Below are 19,329 nucleotides of genomic sequence, written 5' to 3'. Positions count from 1 at the left end.
AAGTCCCCATTTCCATAAAAAATGTATGTAATTAAAATGTCATTTGAACAGCTAGCTAGAAGCCTCCTTCAAGCTACTGCAATAAGTACTGTATATACATCTAACATAAAATAAACACACTTGTGACAGACTCGTCCTCCACACACAGACACACACACCCGCACACATACAATGAAGTTGTCACTCAAGGCCACCTGTGGCTGTGAGCTTGACCTTGACTGTTGACCCCTTTTGTGATCATCTCATCTCATGCGAGTCCATCTCAACAGGGCCTCTACTCACTCTCTCTGTGCTAATTAGACCGGGCTCTGCCTGCCACCACAACCACCATGTGTGACATGTAGCCTCTCATCACGTTCACAACAGACAACAGAGATTGTGTCAGGAAGAAAAGAAAAAGAGGATATTGTGGTGACAAATGCCAGTGTCAATTACTGTGAGTAAACTCCTCCCATTCATCTACTCCCCTTCCATTCCTCCCTCTCCCTAATGCACACTCACAGACTATCAAACAATGGAACTTCAAGGAATCTGGCTGGGTTTCATCTATTGTTTGATCCTATGGGGGGTGGTGGCGGGGTGTTGGGGGGGGGGGGGGGCATCAGGGGCTGAACAACAGCAGTAAGGCTTCTCATGTGCCTGCTTTCCCCCCCCCCCCCCCTATCTCCACCTCCAACTTACTGGGTGAGTGTTGTTTAACTTCTGCAGTCTTTCATGTACCAGTACAGTCATGGTGAGGTAGACTGTCACAACAAACCAATACTTGGGTTTCTTTGCTACAAGACCGTGAGTTGTAAACCAAAGCCTCTCACTGTCAAATGCAAGCATGGCCCACATGCTACATTATGCATGGCTGGTTATATAGCTATTTGCCATTTTCTGTTATTAACTGTTTATGGGTTTCTATGTGATGCCGTTTTATTGGCTGTAATTCCAGTATCTGACATTCCTTTATGGTCCCCTGGGGGCAGAAACCAAACACCTACAGCTCATACAGTACATTCCTCCCGTTATAAAATAATTATCGGGCCTATATATAGACTATTCGGTATGCTTGCGACTGCATCTATGTGGATTAGCTAGGATAAGGTTGGTTTTATGTAGGAGCACAACTAAGTGGACGCACCCGTCTTCTCCCATTGGCAACTGTAGAGTGGAAGCATTGTTGTGGGATGTGTTGTTGATAGTGGCCCAACATGCATTCTATACCAAAATGAAGAAATTAGGAAGAGTTTACAAGAGATGCAGACTCAGACGAATCTCAAAAGAGGACAGAAAGAGGGTAGGGGAAAAGGAGTTTATGGTAGGGGAGAAAGACAGAGAGAGGCTCACTGCCAGAAAGATTCAAATACAAAAAAAAGAACGAGAGGGTGAGAATGGAATTTAATTGAGAGAGAGAGAGAGAGAGAGAGAGAGAGAGAGAGAGAGAGAGAGAGAGAGAGAGAGAGAGAGGGACTACAGGGTGTATTTCACAATAGTCCTCAGTTGTCTTTCTCTCCTGTCTCTCTTTCCAAATGCCCTGCGGTGATCTAATCTGCAGCGTCTGCCATGCTCTAACGCCTGCCTGATGCAATGTGTTGGAACAAAGGAGAAACATGCTTGGAGAGCAGACTAAAAAGTGACAGTAATTCTCCCCTTTATTGGAGGGAACATGGCAAAATCAACCCTCAGACAACAGGACAGACATTGGAGAGTCTATTTATCTCCATGCAGAATGGACAACCTGTATTTTATCTTCTCGTGTCTTGTTGACATAGTTTGGTTTCATTGGAGTTCAGAGGGAGTGAGAGGACAGACTATGGGGTAAATGTGCACTTTGGCCTAACTTGCCATCCTGAAACCATGCGCTTGCCTAATCTAAGTTGTCTGTGAGAGATATTTTACGGGTCACCAACCAACCAGATTCTGTGCCACCCAGAGCCCAGAAAGACTTTTCCCAGGGTTACCCTCAACAAAGACAAAGAAACCTTTACGTTTATTTCCCCAGCAATAAAACCTAGCGGCTTTCTTTCCCCCGATTTTTTTATGTGACGGGAACACTTGCAGTAAATACTGGGAGATATGTGTTAAGCTCTTCCACATGCTCCTATATGGCCCATTGACTTTAGCAAAAAGTTCAGCTCTTACCCTAACCGTCTCCAACATATCAATTAGCTCCACTGAGAAACACTTAGAAACACAGAGGAGGATTACATCAATTCATTTGAAGTTGTTTGAAAAAAGATTCTGTGCCGTACAAGGTCACTCTCGACACAGTCGATCTCGACACAAGCTACTTATCAAAATATATTTTGATAAATAAAACGTTGAGGTCGATTAAACTGCTCTACTTTAAAAAGAGGCACAGTAACGCAAAAAAAACATTGAAAATCTTTTGAGATTAGGTGGTACTATCAGTTCACAGCTGCTTATCAGGTTTACTGTTAAGGGACATGCCAATTGAATGGGCCGTATAGGCCTTCAGCGTACCACCCACCAACTCTCCTTTCTCCTCTACCACAGGTGTAAAGGTTCTGTTGTATCATTCCTAATATACAAGACCATAACTCACTTAGTCTGGCTAGCCAAGCTTCAGTTGGGCTCAAGCAGAAGAAAAACAACTGTGAAAACATACAGAACATCTTAAAAATGTGGGAACATTTTTACAATCAAGGTTGTATTTTTACCAGACCCATGAATAAAATGCCTACTCACTGTACAGAAGGTTACGATGGGCTACTATTCTTGTAAAGTTCCCCCTGAACTCACTAACTTCAACAAACCCAAGGAGCATGGAGGGGATTCTTGGCCTTGAGACATCATCAAAACACTGGGGCGTGTTTCAAACAATTTGCAGGACAAATGATTTCCCTGTAGGGAGAGGGACTGATGGGTGCTTGCCATTTTTTTTCTCTCCTAGAGATGTGGTTTTCCTGCACATGAAGACTTGAGGAATGCTGGTGTGGAACGAGTTCTGAGGCCAGTTGGCAGGTTGCGAGCTTCTCACAGACGACATCCATCAAAGCAGAGATTTGTCATGTTATCCCCTGATTGAGGGGACTGCTGGTCTCGGCCTCTCTCTCAGCTGTGATTGGTGAGGGGATACCTGTGTCTCCCCCTCCGTCTACACTGCCTACCACAACACCACCAAGGTGTTTTTCTGAGGACTTCTGACAGGAGTCTGGAGACGGACAAGCCAACCCACCCAAATGGAGGCTTACTTCTCATACATTTCTACAGCTACGGCTTAAAAAAGGAGACTGGGTTGTATTTCTAGACAAAATCAACAAGCTAGAGAACCTAAAGAGTTCAGCACCTGTGCAGGACTGCTTCAAGACATCTCCCCTCACAAAAAAGATCAACGAAGACAACATGCAGAAACATTATTGTGTCTGGGGCTGTAAGGATGCAAATACACAGGGGACCATCCTTTTGCGTAGTTGAAGTTCGGAAATAATAAGTATATGAGTATATTTTTCAATAAATCACTGCCAACTTAGATGGTACGTTTGTAAAAACACAGCATACTTGTGGGAGTCTTATTACATTTCAGTATATACTCTGCAACTCTAAACAAGCACTATCAAATAACATTGGCCTCCTAAACTCTTACCTTGCAGTAAGACTGCACCTACAGAGGACTAGAGAGCCATTAAAGATGTAAGGATGATTAGGTCAGAACTGGCATTGATAGAACTGAGGGCAACATATTCCCTAAGCTGAAGCTGAAGCTGCAGCACCCCCAGTCAGCGAGTCCTCCGGTCTATCCCTGTCTGTCCCCCACTGTAGTGGCATCTGCATCCTTTTGAGTTGCTATTGAGCTTCAGTTTGTGTAATGACACAGCTTGCCAGAGAGTAAGATAAGGACACCACAATGTCAACTGTTGACTCATGTGGTGGCAAACAGAGTGACAACCACTCACTGTCAATCAAGACAGATGAATTGTAAACTCTCAAATCGATGAGGACAGTTCAACAATGATGGTCCACGTCTACTAGATGATGACAAGTCATTTTAGAGGGGAGGTGCCTTTGATGCAGCCAAAGAGTGCGTCAGAGGGCTGCTGCTGGAGTGTCCACGGCCCTCTGGGCAGAGTGATAGCAGGTAAAAAGGGGGCTACAGTGAAATTGCTCACTGTAAGGTCTGAATTTAATGCCTCATTAAAAACCACAATAAAGGGACTGCAGCATCGCTCAGCAGCCCCAGAAACCCTGGGGGAATTATTCATCGTAGCAGTTAAATTTAAAAAAATGGGCGCAATAAAGACTGCATAGATGGCTATCCAAATAGATTTTCTACACTCAATTTTCTTCTTCTTTGGTGAGACTTTTTGAGGTTGCATGCATTGTGACCTCTAGCCAGCATGGGCCTTGTGTCATTTAGCGTTGAAGTGTGGTGAAAATCGGCCGTAAATCTATTTCAGCCGGTTCTTCTGGCGAGCATGGGCGTAAAAATAAATGTCAATCTGAATAGATCTATCTATACTCCTCTGTTTGGCCAGCTGCTAGCTTCGGGAAAAGCCTGGCAATTCCATCGTCTAATATTTAAACTCCAAATGGAGGGGTGGGATATGATTGCCCAAGGGCTGGTTAGAGGCATATTTCACATCATTTATCTTTCCAAATAGGTCAATTATATACAGTGGGCCCATCTACTGAGTGTGTAAATGCCAGAGCTTGCCTGCAGTCACATGGGGCATGTGCTCCGAATTCTGATCATGCAGTATGACTTTATTCAAGATAAGCAGCTTATCTCTGCTTAATCCCAGCGATAGAAACGCTGAAAGTCCCAGGGATGGAAACGCTCAATGTCCCAGGGAGATTGCTAAAATGAAATCCAAAGGATTCTCTGGTGTTAACAACACACAACATAATGACTGATGAGCATTTCTCTCTTTACAAACACATCAATTCAGTGCTAAATGAAAGGGAGCTAAATAAGTCATCTGAAATAGATTTTACATTGTAAATGGCTCCACACAAACTGGGAAAATACCCTGAAAAAAATACTTTATATCAGGAAAAGAGGATTTCTGAGGGGGGAATGACTCCTTTAAAATCCCCTACAATGGGGGAATGCAAATAAAAATGAAAGCATTTCTGTCTAGATTCACATTGAATATAAAATCCCCTAATAATCTCTTACGTCAGTCTTGACCACATTAATGCAAATTCCACTCTTTTACACCAGAAACCTGGCAGGGTCCAAGCAGATAATCTGCATTTAAGTTGAGGGGAAATGAAATGAGAGAGGCTTTCTTCATCTTTACAAGACATGACTGATACATTTCAAAGGCCAGATAGTCCTGGCCTTTCCAAGAATAATTATTGTTTAAGGAGCACCAGGTGAGATTACCAGGCTTCCAACAATCATGCGCTGGGAAACCTGAGAGGGGACAATCTGTTACATGGGCAGTCTCTTTCCTCTTCCAGTAGGAAGTCATGGCTAGGGAGGAGAGAGCATTCCACTACCTCAACCCAATGGCTGCCTATTAAAAGGCAATTTCACACGCAACTGTGAATGCATACCACTGGGACTGGAGGGGGAATACCACCCATTAAATAAAAAAATGAACCCAGGGCAAAGTTCACCCTGCATAAAATAGCTAATATTTACACTGGTGGTCTAATGAGAGCTGGGACATGTATGAGGAAGCCCAAAGTCCTCTAGGATGGGCAAGGTTACAGGAAGAGCAGGTTTCTGTTGATGTTCCATCTGAGAGCTCAGTGGAGGAGTCATGTGGGGTTGAAGGTTGAAAGTATAGGCCAAGGCTCTTCCTGTCTGATTGGCAGTCTATGTGCTGGGATCCCAGTCCACACCGGGGCTCGAGGCAGGCCACAGTACGTGGTAATAGAAAGAGGACTGTTGGGTGAGGTGAGGGACAGGAGGAACAGTCATTCGGCACACGGCTCATATCATAGCCCATCCACAGGCCCCCTGGCACAGTATAAATAAACAGAATGTGATAGCCTTGTAAATAGCCACCTCTTTCCACCACCGCTTCTTAAATAGCCATTCTGTTTTCGTATGTGAATACATGTGCACGTCTGTGTATGGGAGAGTGAGTAAGTGAGAAAGTTTGTTTGATGTCTCTGTGTGAGTGCTTTATGAATGTGAATATGCCTGTGTATGTGAGTGAATACTAGTATGTCCAGTAAATATGTATATGTGAGTGAATACTAGGGTTGAATATTTTCCTGGTATTTTACAAATGTTCCATCCCGAGAATAAATAACTTTTCTCCCGGGTAACCCGGTATTTCAAAACCGGAAGTGTCATTGAAAAGTATTATAAAGCATATAAATAGACTTATAAGCCTGATGCTACCTGATCCTGATGAGTCATTAAAGGAAAGGGGCAGATACACATTAAATACATTTTATGAACACTATATTAAAGACATTTAATGAGCCCAAGCCCAAAAAAGGCCAAATGATTGTGCCGTTATCCAATACATATATGATATAGGCTACTGCACATTACGCACAACAGAAAAACATAAAAGCCCATAGATGTAGCTAGCTATATGCTCGTTTGGGTAAATGAATGAAACTAGCTCCAGTTTGCTAATCTTTTTGAGTGTGAACTGTATTACTGTACTGTATTGTATTATACTGTATTATATGGACGGGAATTACGCACATCTTTCAAACCATGATAAATCATTCCAAGATGCCATAGCAGTCAGACGTCCTTTGTCCTCGTCTTGTCGTGTCCCGTGTATATATATATTTACATCTTGTCTTATCGGCTGCTATCTGAATAGGTCTATCGGACAATTTTCTTGGGCCACTATAACTACAACTATTTTGCCAATTGGATTGGTCCCCTCTACCACACGGAACCCCACTAATCTACTGACGGAAACACACGAGGTGGCTAAAAACAGACCTCCATCCTCTGCCAGCTTGCTACCCATGGCCCGGCTAGCTGTCTGAATCGCCGTGACCCCAACCAACCTCACTACTCACTGGACCCTTAGGATGACTCGGCTAAGCATGCCTCTCCTTAATGTCAATATGCCTTGTCCATTGCTGTTCTGGTTAGTGTTTAGTGGCTTATTTCACTGTAGAGCCTCTAGCCCTGCTCATTATACCTTATCCAACCTTTCAGTTCCACCACCCACACATGCGATGACATCATCTGGTTTCAATGATGTTTCTAGAGACAATATCTCTCTCATCATCACTCAATGCCTAGGTTTACCTCCACTGTATTCACATCCTACTATACCTTTGTCTGTACATTATACCTTGAAGCTATTTTAACACCCCCAGAAACCTGCTCCTTTTACTCTCTGTTCCGGACGTCCTAGACGACCAATTCTCATAGCTTTTAGCCGTACCCTTATCCTACTCTTCTGTTCCTCTGGTGATGTAGAGGTGAATCCAGGCCCTGCATTGCCTAGCTCCACTCCTATTCCCCAGGCGCTCTCTTTTGATGACTTCTGTAACTGTAATAGCCTTGGTTTCATGCATGTTAACATTAGAAGCCTCCTCCCTAAATTTGTTTTATTCACTGCTTTAGCACACTCTGCCAACCCGGATGTCCTAGCCGTGTCTGAATCCTGGCTTAGGAAGACCACCAAAAACTCTGAAATCTCCATCCCTAACTACAACATTTTCAGACAAGATAGAACGGCCAAAGGGGGCGGTGTTGCAATCTACTGCAGATAGCCTGCAGAGTTCTGTCCTACTATCCAGGTCTGTACCCAAACAATTTGAACTTCTACTTTTAAAAACCCACCTCTCTAAAAACAAGTCTCTCACCGTTGCCGCCTGCTATAGACCACCCTCTGCCCCCAGCTGTGCTCTGGACACCATATGTGAACTGATTGCCCCCCATCTATCTTCAGAGCTCGTGCTGCTAGGCGACCTAAACTGGAACATGCTTAACACCCCAGCCATCCTACAATCTAAGCTTGTTGCCCTCAATCTCACACAAATGATCAATGAACCTACCAGGTACCACCCCAAAGCCGTAAACACGGGCACCCTCATAGATATCATCCTAACCAACTTGCCCTCTAAATACACCTCTGCTGTTTTCAACCAAGATCTGAGCGATGACTGCCTCATTGCCTGCATCCGTAATGGGTCAGCGGTCAAACGACCTCCACTCATCACTGTCAAACGCTCCCTGAAACACTTCAGCGCGCAGGCCTTTCTAATCGACCTGGCCCGGGTATCCTGGAAGGATATTGACCTCATCCCGTCAGTAGAGGATGCCTGGTTATTTTTTTTAAATGCCTTCCTCACCATCTTAAATAAGCATGCCCATTTCAAGAAATTTAGAACCAGGAACAGATATAGCCCTTGGTTATCTCCAGACCTGACTGCCCTTAACCAACACAAAAACATCCTGTGGCGTTCTGCAGTATCATCAAACAGCCCCCGTGATATGCAACTTTTCAGGGAAGTTAGAAACCAATATACACAGGCAGTTAGAAAAGCCAAGTCTAGCTTTTTCAAGCAGAAATTTGCTTCCTGCAACACAAACTCAAAAAAGTTCTGGAACACTGTAAAGTCCATGGAGAATAAGAACACCTCATCCCAGCTGCCCACTGCACTGAGGATAAGAAACTCTGTCACCACTGTGTTAACAACCCTCCAGACGAGCTTCAATGCCATACAAGTCTCCTTCCGTGGCCTCCAACTGCTCTTAAACGCAAGTAAAACTAAATGCATGCTCTTCAACCGATCGCTGCCTGCACCTGCCCGCCCGTCCAGCATCACTACTCTGGATGGTTCTGACTTAGAATATGTGGACAACTACAAATACCTAGGTGTCTGGTTAGACTGTAAATTCTCCTTCCAGACTCACATCAAACATCTCCAATCCAAAGTTAAATCTAGAATTGGCTTCCTATTTCGCAACAAATCATCCTTCACTCATGCTGCCAAACATACCCTCGTAAAACTGACCATTCTACCGATCCTCGACTTCGGCGATGTCATTTACAAAATAGCCTCCAATACTCTACTCAATAAATTGGATGCAGTCTATCACAGTGCCATCCGTTTTGTCACCAAAGCCCCATATACTACCCACCACTGCGACCTGTACGCTCTCGTTGGCTGGCCCTCGCGTCATACTCATCGCCAAACCCACTGGTTCCAGGTCATCTACAAGACCCTGCTAGGTAAAGTCCCCCCTTATCTCAGCTCGCTGGTCACCATAGCAGCACCCACCTGTAGCACGCGCTCCAGCAGGTATATCTCTCTGGTCACCCCCAAAGCCAATTCCTCCTTTGGCCGCCTCTCCTTCCAGTTCTCTGCTGCCAATGACTGGAACGAACTACAAAAATCTCTGAAACTGGAAACACTTATCTCCCTCACTAGCTTTAAGCACCAGCTGTCAGAGCAGCTCACAGATCACTGCACCTGTATATAGCCCATCTATAATTTAGCCCAAACAACTAACTCTTCCCCTACTGTATTTATTTATTTTGCTCCTTTGCACCCCATTATTTCTATTTCTACTTTGCACATTCTTCCACTGCAAATCTACCATGCCAGTGTTTTACTTGCTATATTGTATTTACTTCACCACCATGGCCTTTTTTTGCCTTTACCTCCCTTATCTCACCTCATTTGCTCACATTGTATATATACTTATTTTTCTACTGTATTATTGACTGTATGTTTGTTTTACTCCATGTGTAACTCTGTGTTGTTGTATGTGTCGAACTGCTTTGCTTTATCTTGGCCAGGTCGCAATTGTAAATGAGAACTTGTTCTCAACTTGCCTACCTGGTTAAATATAGGTGAAATAAAAAATAATTAATTAAAAAAGGAGAGAACATGCAATTCTGGTGCAGCACATGAGGCCTACACCATTACAAATATCGGCTGGGGAATTAGATATTCATTTTGAAATATAATAGAGCTTATTTGTATAATTAGTAGGCTGACGCATTTATACCTTTCATAATATTTCCCCTAATGTTATTAGCTTACCTCCTCTTTCTCTCTCTACTGTTACTTCATTCCTCCCTTGCTTTCAACAGTTAAATTAAATAAGTTTAGTTTCCTTTATCTTCATCATTCTAATGACATCCTTGAATAATATAGTGACTTGCGAAAGTATTCACCACCTTGGCATTTTTCCTATTTTGTTGCCTTACAACCTGGAATTAAAATAGATTTTTTGGGGGGTTTGTATCATTTGACACACAACATGCTGTCACGCCCTGACCTTTGTTATCTATGTTTTCTTTATTATTTTGGTTAGGTCAGGGTGTGACGAGGGTGGGTATGCTTGTTTTGTGTGTCTAGGGGTGTTGGTAAGTCTAGGCATATGTATGTCTATGGTGGCCTGAATTGGTTCCCAATCAGAGGCAGCTGTTTATCATTGTCTCTGATTGGGGATCATATTTAGGTTGCCATTTTCCCTTTTGGTTTTGTGGGTTCTTATTCTATGTTTAGTTGCCTGTCTGCACTAGCCATATTAGCTTCACGGTTCGTTTTGTTATTTTGTTCGTTTTGTTCAGTGTTCATTCTTTAAATAAAGAAGAATGTACGCTTATCACGCTGCGCCTTGGTCTCCTCCCTACGACGGCCGTGACACATGCCTACCACTTTGAAGACGCAAAATATTATTTATTGTGAAACAAACAAGAAATAAGACAAAAAAAATGAAAACTTGAGCGTGTATAACTATTCACCCCCCGCCCAAAGTCAATACTTTGTAGAGCCACCTTTTGCAGCAATTACAGCTGCAAATCTCTTGTGGTATGTCTCTATAAGCTTGGCACATCTAGCCACTGGGATTTTTGCCCATTCTTTAAGGCAAAACTGCTCCAGCTCCTTCAAGTTGAATGGGTTTTGCTGGTGTACAGAAATCTTTAAGTCATACCACAGATCCTCAATTGGATTGAGGTCTGGGCTTTGACTAGGCCATTCCAAGACATTTAAATGTTTCCCCTTCAACCACTCGAGTGTTGCTTTAGCAGTATGCTTAGGGTCATTGTCCTGCTGGAAGGTGAACCTCCGTCCCAGTCTCAAATCTCTGGAAGACTCTGCAAGAATTTCCCTGTATTTAGCCCCATCCATCATTCCTTTAATTCTGACCAGTTTCCCAGTCCCTGCCGATGGAAAACATCCCCACAGCATGATGCTGCCACCGGGGTGATGAGAGGTGTTGGGTTTGCGCCAGACATAGCGTTTTCCTTGATGGCCAAAAAGCTCAATTTTAGTCTCATCTGACCAGAGTACCTTCTTTCATATGTTTGGTGAGTCTCCCACATGTATTTGGCAAACACCAAACATTTTGATTATTTTTTTCTTTAAGCAATAGCTTTTCTTCTGGCCACTCTTCCGTAAAGCCCAGTTCTGTGAAGTGTATGGCTCAAAGTGGTCCTATGGACAGATACTCCAATTTCCGCTGTGGAGCTTTGCAGCTCCTTCAGGGTTATCTTTGGTCTCTTTGTTGCCTCTCTGATTAATGCCCTGGTCCGTGAGTTTTGGTGGGCGGCCCTCTCTTGGCAGGTTTGTTGTGGTGCCATATTCTTTCCATTTTTTTTATATTGGAATCAATGGTGCTCCGTGCGATGTTCAAAGTTTCTAATATTATTTTATAACCCAACTATAATCTGTACTTCTCCACAACTTTGTCCCTGACCTGTTTGGAGAGCTCCTTGGTCTTCATGGTGCCACTTGCTTGGTGGTGCCACTTGCTTAGTGGTGTTGCAGACTCTGGGGCCTTTCAGAAGAGGGGTATATCTACTGAGATCTTGTGACAGATCATGTGACACTTAGATTGCACACAGGTGGACTTTATTTAACTAATTATGTGACTTCTGAAGGTAATTGGTTGCACCAGATCTTATTTAGGGGCTTCATAGCGAAGGGGGTAAATACATATGCACACACCCCTTTTCCGTTTTTTATTTATTTGAATTTTTTGAAAGAAGTAATTTTTTTCATTTCACTTCACCAATTTTGACTATTTTGTGTATGTCCATTACATAATATCAAAATAAATTCCATTTAAATCGCAGGTTGTAATGCAACAAAATAGGAAAAATGCCAAGGGGGATGAATACTTTTGCAATGCCCTGTATAGGACTAGAATTAGATCCAGAAGGCTTTCACTTCTCTTCACGAAGACTGAATGGTTGTGGTCTGAATAAATAACTGCTATAGCCTCCCGCCATTGCGCGTTCGCTCTTCTTTCAAACTACCGTGAGTTCTATTGGCTGTTGTATTTAACATTCAGCAAACAAGAGCTTGCGTCCCTCTTCGAATAGTCTGTTGGTATATGAAATGCTAAAAAAAAATCCAGCAAGCTATTCTAGTCTAGCATTTCCTGCATGGGACTCCAAAAGCTAAGACGTGTTTTTTAAGGAGAGAGGCCAGTGGAGGTGCGTGAGTATTGCACAGTGCATTCTGAAAGTATTCAGACCCCTTGACTTTCCTAATTTACACACAATCTACACACAATACCCCATAATGAAGTAGCAAAAACAGGTTTAGAGATTTTTGCAAATTTATTTAAAAAAATGTAAACTGAAATATCACATTTACATAAGTATTCCGACCCTTTACTCAGTACTTTGTCGAAGCACCTTTGGCAGTGATTACAGCCTCAAGTCTTCTTGGGTATGACGCTACAAGCTTGGCACACCTGTATTTGGGGAGTTTCTCCCATTTTTCTCTACAGATCCTCTCTATCTCTGTCAGGTTGGATGAGGAGCGTCGCTGCACAGCTATTTTCAGGTCTCTCCAGAGATGTTCGATAGAGTTCAAGTTCGGGCTCTGGCCGGGCCACTCAAGGACATTCAGAGACTTGTCTCGAAGCCACTCCTGAGTTGTCTTAGCTGTGTGCTTAGGGTCATTGTCCTGTTGGAAGGTGAATTTTCGCCCCCCAGTCTGAGGTGCTGAGCGCTCTGGAGCAGGTTTTTATCAAGGATTTCTCTGTACTTTGCTCCATTCATCTTTCCCCTGATCCTGACTAGTCTGCAGAGATGGTTGTACTTCTGGAAGTTTCTCCCATCTGCACAAAGGAACTCTGAAGCTCTGTGAGAGTGACCATCAGGTTCTTGGCATCGGGGTCTTTGTCACCTCCCTGACCAAGGCCCTTCTCCCCCGATTGCTCAGTTTGGCCGGGTGGCCAGCTCTAGGAAGAGTCTTGGTAGATCCAAATTTATTCAATTTAAGAATGATGGAGGCCAATGTGCTCTTGGGGATCTTCAATGCTGCAGAAATGTTTTTGTACCCTTCCCCAGATCTGTGCCTCGACACAATCCTGTCTTGGATCTCTACTGACAATTATTTCGACCTCATGGCTTGTTTTTTTCTCTGACATCCACTGTCAACTGTGGGACTTATATAGACAGGTGGGACTTTCCAAATCATGTCCAATCAATTGAAATTTACCACAGGTGGACTCCAATCAAGTTGTAGAAACATCTCAAGGATGATAAATGGAAACAGGATGCACCTGAGCTCAATTTTGAGTCTCATAGCAAAGGGTCTGAATAGTTATGTAAATAAGGTATTTCTGTTTTCTATTTGTAATAAATTTGCAAACATTTCTAAAATCTTGTTCCGCTTTGTCATTATGGGGTATTGTGTGTAGATTTAGTTTTTCTTTTTATTTAATCCATTTTACAATAAGGCTGTAACATAACAAAATGTGGAAAAAGTCAAGTGGTCTGAATACTTTCCCAATGCACTGTACGTTAGAAGCTTATTATGCATAACCCATCACTAATTAGCTAAATATAAGGCTAATACTGCTAATATTGAATGTATTACCTGAAAGAGGTAGGCTAGGACATACAATATATATATAGGCTATATATCAATATAGAACAGGATTATCTATTTTGGATGCAATTTGAATGGAGGTGATGGAGAGCGAGAAAGACTGAGTGAGTGTCCGCGCGCGCGTGCACTGATTCAAAGCAACAATATTCGAGTGATTGGCTCTATTAAAAATCTCCAGCTGCAATTAAAATTAAAAAAAGATCTTTACAATAAAAATATGAAAGCCAGATGGAGATGGGTCAATTGGATGCGCATTCGGTCTTGATATTACTGTAGCATAGACTATGCCTGTCACAAGAAATAAAGCTACTATGATGAGATGATAGGTCTACATGCATTGTGAACTGCGCTCCATACTGAGATGGGCAGTCTGTCCCCACCCCGAGCATTGATGATACATCATGCAGAGGCCGTAGAGAAGCCAGATTGAGACATTGCATATAATTTAAAAGTTCCATTTCACGCCATGCTGTTCATATAAATAATGTATTATAATTTCTCGCAGTTATTTATCCCGGGGAAAAGAGAGTGGTTTTGGCTGGTAAATCCCGGGGAATTTCTATAACCGGGTTCCCGCCATTCACCCTAGTGAATACTATATACAGTAAATGTGTGTGTGTGTGTGTGTGCGTGCACACGTGTTCATGTGAGTGTGTCGGCGGTGCCTTCATCACTCCCCATTCCTAGAATAGAAGGGTGTATCTCTTTACCTCCTCCCCAATGACAAGAGGTGAGAGGTCAGGCTGGTCTCTCCCTGACCCAGCTCTGCTAACTCCACTAAATACTCGCTGACACACAGCAAAGCTACCTACTTAGGAGGCTTTGCCCAGCCTTCTCACAGCCACAGAGGTATGAGTTTGGCCCTCCAACCATCAGCCACAACACTGAAACAGAAGCCCTCTGTTGTAGTAAGAGGGCCCCACTGTAGACTATTCTTCCCAGCCACTGCAAATTCATCTCATCAGCAGCAGTCATAGAGGGGCAAATCCATGGTATTGAATTACGCTTTGACTCAGTTTTTTCACTTCAAAATGTATGCCAAACCAAAACCATGATTTCACAGTTTAATAAACCATACAACTCTATGCACAATGACTACTTTTAACAAGTTCCACTGTAAAATGTAATAAAACTAATTTAGTGGATGAATCAAACTTTGGTAATGAAATTAGGGAAAAATCGCCCTCAGGTTTTTATGCGACCAAGTTTTCCAAAAAACGTAAATATCTGCTCCGAATGAAGATTCAAAGATGTCCGCAGAAGTAATGGGGTGTTAGCTATAACACGACCCCTTGACTTTGAAAAAAAATCTATTTTGGTTATTGAACTACAGTAAGCGAAGTGCATTTACATGAGTCCCTGATCTGTACTACACAGAAACGCATAATTATGGATATTAATGTAACTCTCCTCATGTTTCACAAGTTTGAACATCACAGCGCAGCACAGCACAGTAGAGTACATTGCAGTACAATATAGCAGAGTAGAAGTAGGGTAGAGTTCAGTACAGTAGAATAGACTAGAGTACAGTACAGTAGATTGAAGTCGAGTAAAGTACAGTAAAGTAGAGTATAGTTCACTACAGTATAATATACTGTACTCTACTCAAATTTTCTTTACTGTACTGTATTGTAGTATACTGTACTACTGTATTGGAGTATACTCTACTCTACTCACTGTACTGTATTACATTGTACTGTATTACTCTACTGTGCTCTACTCACTGTACAGTACTGTTCTGTACTGTACTCAGTACTGTACGGTATTGTATGGTACTCTACTGTGCTCTACTCACTATACAGTACTGTTCTGTACTGTACTCAGTACTGTACGGTATTGTATGGTACTCTACTGTGCTCTACTCACTATACAGTACTGTTCTGTACTGTACTCAGTACTGTACGGTATTGTATGGTACTCTACTGTGCTCTACTCACTATACAGTACTGTTCTGTACTGTACTCAGTACTGTACGGTATTGTATGGTACTCTACTGTGCTCTACTCACTATACAGTACTGTTCTGCACTGTACTCAGTACTGTACGGTATTGTATGGTACTCTACTGTGCTCTACTCACTATACAGTACTGTTCTGCACTGTACTCAGTACTGTACGGTATTGTATGGTACTCTACTGTGCTCTACTCACTATACTGTACTGCGCTGTACTGTGCTCAGTACTGTACGGTATTGTATGGTACTCTACTGTGCTCTACTCACTATACAGTACTGTTCTGTACTGTACTCAGTACTGTACGGTATTGTATGGTACTCTACTGTGCTGTACTCACTATACAGTACTGTGCTGTACTATCCAAACTTGTGAAACATGCATCTATGATAGGTTCAAATTTGGTCCAGGGACTGGCCAGGGTGGACTGACCAAATTTCAACAACTTTTCAACTTCCATAGACGTCCGGTGTCGGTCAGTGCTTAGTGGGTGGGGGGGTGGTTACAGTAAATGGAAAGAGAGGGGGCTCATGGGTAGGTGTCACTAAGAGCTGGGAGTGGTGACATTAACTGGAGAGAGGCAGAGAGAGAGAGAGAAAGGGGGAGAGAGAAAGGCATGGGTTGTCCAGATTTAGACTGTTTTAACACTCTTGGTTTGACCAACAAGTGACAGAAAGTCAACAAACAAAAATTATGAGCTGAACATACCAGTATGCCAGTGGAAGGGAGGACAGTAGCAGGTGACCCAACTGTGGTTTGTGACTATTATAATTACCCATTGTAGCCAATTCAGTTGCAGTAATTCCGTTACAGATCTGGTAACGTAATTACGCGTTTTAATCACTTAATAATTCATAAACTAGGCAATATTTCATAAATTCCAAAACAAAATGTAAGTGTTGATATTTGTTGGCAGGGGTCTTAACCTCAACATGATTGTGTTTTGATATATTTCTGACACCTTTTAAGACTTTCCTGGGAGACGTTTTCTAAGACCCATTTTCCATCTGTTTATCCAGAAATCAAAGCCTTTACTTATGCCTAATTTGTAAGATGGAAAATGGTTGAAAAATGTAACTATGCCTCAATCTACCAAAATTAGAATCTCTTAGCTTTCATTGACACCCAATTTGATACGCTACTATCAACATGTTGGTGCTCATGGGTCCTTTTCAATGGAAATGCCCAGAGTCAGGAACGGAGAGAGAGGTAGAGAGAAAGAGAAAAATAGAGGATGGACAGATCTGTTCTCTAGCACTTTAGTCTGCTGCTTGGGAGACAGAAACCAGCTGGTCCTGTGTTTAGATGAGAAGCTCTGGGGTGGATTGAGAGTATGGGTCTAAGGAGAATGGGTGCAGATTGCCATTGACACCAGTATATCTATTTAAGCTGGTCTCCTCTCAAGGGCATAGCTAAGGTTTCAGTGACACAAGAGCCTCATCCACTCTTTGTTGTTCTTACCACTTTGACTTGATCTACAAGGCTGGCTGTAGTCTGAGCAGGTGGCCTCAGACATCAAAGGGCTTTAATAATAGCCAGACCAAACAAACAGGTCGTGTTAAAAATATTTATATATATTTTTTATTTTTTTACAAACAGGTAGTTTAAGGATGGTTTACGAAATTGGGACACAAGGAAGAGGATTGTCACGGAATGTGTGAGGTCAACGGAAGGTCAATGATTTGTTGTGACTGGAGCAGACACAACATGAACACAAATATGTTTGTTTGGGGTTATTTGCGGGTGGGGGCATTGAACATTGTAGCAAAGCACAGTCCAATCAGAACCTGGCTTCAGTCTGAGATTTAAAGGATTTCTACCACCGATGGCATGCATGAAATGTTGTTACTCTGTCAAATAAATGCAACGGGTCTCCTGCAGCTAAGCTTTAAATATGCCAGCAAAAGAGAGCTGAAAAGTCAGGGTAGGCAGAGGGAGAGAGAAAGAAAGAGGGAAAGGGAGAAGTTGTAAACATAAGATCTTATTCCAGTCTCAACAAAATATCTGGCAAGACTGGGTGTGCTGGCAATGGCTGTGCAATTAAATAGAAAAAAAATGGATTTTTTTCAACGTTTCACTTTATTCAAGGAATGGTTACAAGAGCCTGGTAGTCTGAAATATCAGAGCAGAGATCTTGCTCATTTCTATATAAACAGATCATTGACTGGGGGGTGAACCTGTGCAGTCTCGACCTTCAGCACTCAAATTCTCTGGCCACGCTCACACACTCCACCACTGGCCCCTGTTACCATTCCAAGTCCTCCCCAAGAGAACCGGCACACTCCGCTCTACCGTAGTGAACCCAGTAAATGTAAACAGAGCTCGCTCATAGTTTATCAGCACGAATGTGTCAGATGAGAGACAGAGAGAGAAAGACAGAGCGACGGAGAGGAAAAAGAGAGAGCGAGGCGGAAATCCACGTTTGTCAGTGCCCCGTTGCGGTTAGTTGATTCTCTGATTCCTTGATTGACTCAATACCCAGACCCAGCACCTTGCACACTTGGAATTTGGAGCTGATCCCATGTGATTAATTTGGTTCCAGTGGGATTCTACTCAAAAAATGGATGCTTGGATACAGTTCCCATTTTCATTTTATACAACCAGAGAAAGGAGAAATAGCCAACTTCCTGGGTGTAACTAAGAACATATTGGCACCACAAAGAAATTCCTGCTCGGACACACACACACACACACACACACACACACACACACACACACACACACACACACACACACACACACACACACACACACACACACACACACACACACACACACACACACACACACACACACACACACACACCATTTCCTTAGCTCTAAATCTCCCTGTGTACCAAATACATGAGGACCATCACCTCCAGTAATGCCAGAGCCCAATCCAGAGACAAGCCCAATTTGGGGCGGCAGGGTTAGCGCGATGGGCCAGTAACCAAAAGGTTGCTGGATCGAATCCCCGAGCTGACAAGGTAAAAATCTGTCACTCTGCCCCTGAACAGTTAACCCAATGTTCCCCGGTAGGCCGTCATTGTAAATAGGAATTTGTTCTTAACTGACTTGCCTAGTTAAATAAAGGTTAAATAAAAACATTTAAAATCCAAACCTCTTTTATCACACTTTGATCTTTCCTGAGAAATCAGCACTCACTACCGACAAATCGCCCCCTGTTTGTAAGGTTAGTCTGGGTATTCTATGAGGTCAGACACTTATAATAACAATGGCACATTCACCCACTACTTTAGCTATTCAAAGGTTAACGGTTAAACAAAGCTTTCTGTCGTAAGGCTCTCGATACCGATTGACCCTTTCAATTGAACCATACCAGCAGACATTACAGTAAAAAACTTTTTCCCATGATTTATGTGTTTGACAAAAATGATGGGGCGAGACTCCTCACAGCACAGCATGGATGACTGAACCTACATGACTGAACCTACAACCGCACCAACGATGTCTCATTGCAATCCGTCAACCAATGTGGATACGCAAGACTAACAAAAGAGTGATACAAAAATCCTATACTAGACATAATGGCATAGGTGTTAAATAAACTAGAGTGATGAAAACAGGTTAACCCATTAAGTGACATCACTGTTGGATCTAACCAATGAAATCCCATCAGTCA

The 19,329-nt window shown here is 42.7% G+C and overlaps 1 protein-coding gene across 7 annotated transcripts in view; it reads right to left on the bottom strand.

Moving 5' to 3' along the window:
• LOC139570847 (latent-transforming growth factor beta-binding protein 1-like) overlaps window positions 1-19,329 on the bottom strand; it is a 116,158-nt gene that overhangs the window by 84,561 nt on the left and 12,268 nt on the right. The gene's annotated exons all lie outside the window — the stretch shown is intronic.

This window comes from Salvelinus alpinus, chromosome 3, assembly GCF_045679555.1.
Source record: "Salvelinus alpinus chromosome 3, SLU_Salpinus.1, whole genome shotgun sequence".
Classification (NCBI taxonomy): Eukaryota; Metazoa; Chordata; class Actinopteri; order Salmoniformes; family Salmonidae; genus Salvelinus; species Salvelinus alpinus.
The sequence above is the reverse complement of the archived record's forward strand: the minus strand, read 5'-3'. Positions and strand labels throughout refer to the sequence as shown.